We start from the raw sequence: 1787 nt of genomic DNA, 5'->3' as shown, positions 1-1787 counted from the left end.
TAGAGACGCCGCCGCCGCCAATCCCATCTCGGGGGATTCAGGAGATCGCCTCCGGCACCCTGCCGGAGAGGGGAATCATCTCCCGGAGGACTCTTCACCGCCATGGTCGCCTCCGGAGTGATGTGTGAGTAGTTCACCCATGGACTATGGGTCCATAGCAGTAGCTAGATGGTCGTCTTCTCCTAATTGTGCTATCATTGTTGGATCTTGTGAGCTGCCTAACATGATCAAGATCATCTATTTGTAATGCTACATGTTGCGTTTGTTGGGATCCGATGAATATTGAATGCTATGTTATGTTGATTATCAATCTATCATCTATGTGTTGTTTATGATCTTGCATGCTCTCCGTTATTAGTAGAGGCTCTGGCCAAGTCGTTACTTGTAACTCCAAGAGGGAGTATTTATGATCGATAGTGGGTTCATGCCTCCATTAAATCTGGGACAGTGACAGAAAGTTCTAAGGTTGTGGATGTGCTGTTGCCACTAGGGATAAAACATCAATGTTATGTCTAAGGATGTATTTGTTGATTACATTACGCACCATACTTAATGCAATTGTCTGTTGTTTGCAACTTAATACTGGAAGGGGTTCGGATGATAACCTGAAGGTGGACTTTTTAGGCATAGATGCATGCTGGATAGCGGTCTATGTACTTTTTCGTAATGCCCAATTAAATCTCACACTACTCATCATAACATGTATGTGCATTGTCATGCCATCTTTATTTGTCAATTGCCAAACTGTAATTTGTTCACCCAACATGCTATTTCTTATGGGAGAGACACCACTAGTGAACTGTGGACCCCGGTTCATTCTTTTACATCGAATACAATCTACTGCAATACTCGTTCTACTGTTCTCTGCAAACATCATCATCCACACTATACATCTAATCCTTTGTTACAGCAAGCCGGTGAGATTGACAACCTCACTGTTAAGTTAGGGCAAAGTACTTTGGTTGTGTTGTGCAGGTTCCACGTTGGCGCCGGAATCCCTGGTGTTGCACCGCACTACACTCCGCCGCCATCAACCTTCAACGTGCTTCTTGGCTCCTACTGGTTCGATGAACCTTGGTTTCTTACTGAGGGAAAACTTGCCGCTGTACGCATCACACCTTCCTCTTGGGGTTCCCAACGGACGAGTGCTTTACCGTCACAAGCAGCAAAACTTTTTCTGGCGCCGTTGCCGGGGAGATCAAGACACGCTGCAAGGGGAGTCTCCACTTCCAATCTCTTTACCTTGTTTATTGTCTTGCTTTACTTTATTTTATTTTCTGTCTTGTTTGCTTTCTTTATATCAAAAACACAAAAAAATTAGTTACTTGTTTTACTTTACTTAATTCCATGTATGTTTTTATTTCACTAGTTAGGCTTAATGGAAAACAACAAAAATATTAGAGATCTTTATAGTATTTATCTTGAGTTAGGACATGAGGTGTTTGAAGAGAAAATTAAAAAACCTATGGAACTTTATATGCGTGCTAATGGCAATGTTATTAGTATAAATGCTTTGAACACCATTGTTGCTAATGCTATGGAAAATTCTAAGCTTGGGGAAGCTGGTTTTGATGAGCATGATATTTCTAGTCCCCCAAGCATGGAGGGGAAAATTTACTTTGATGATACTTTACCTCCTATATATGATGATTACAATGATGACTATCATCCACCTACTGATGAGGAGAAAATTAATTATGATTATACTATGCCTCCTATATTTTATGATTATGGTGATAATGATAGCTACTTTGTTGAATTTGCTCCCACTATTACTAATAAAATTG

The sequence above is a fragment of the Lolium perenne genome, chromosome 3, assembly GCF_019359855.2.
Source record: "Lolium perenne isolate Kyuss_39 chromosome 3, Kyuss_2.0, whole genome shotgun sequence".
Lineage (NCBI taxonomy): Eukaryota > Viridiplantae > Streptophyta > Magnoliopsida > Poales > Poaceae > Lolium > Lolium perenne.
Note: the sequence above shows the minus strand (reverse complement) of the source record.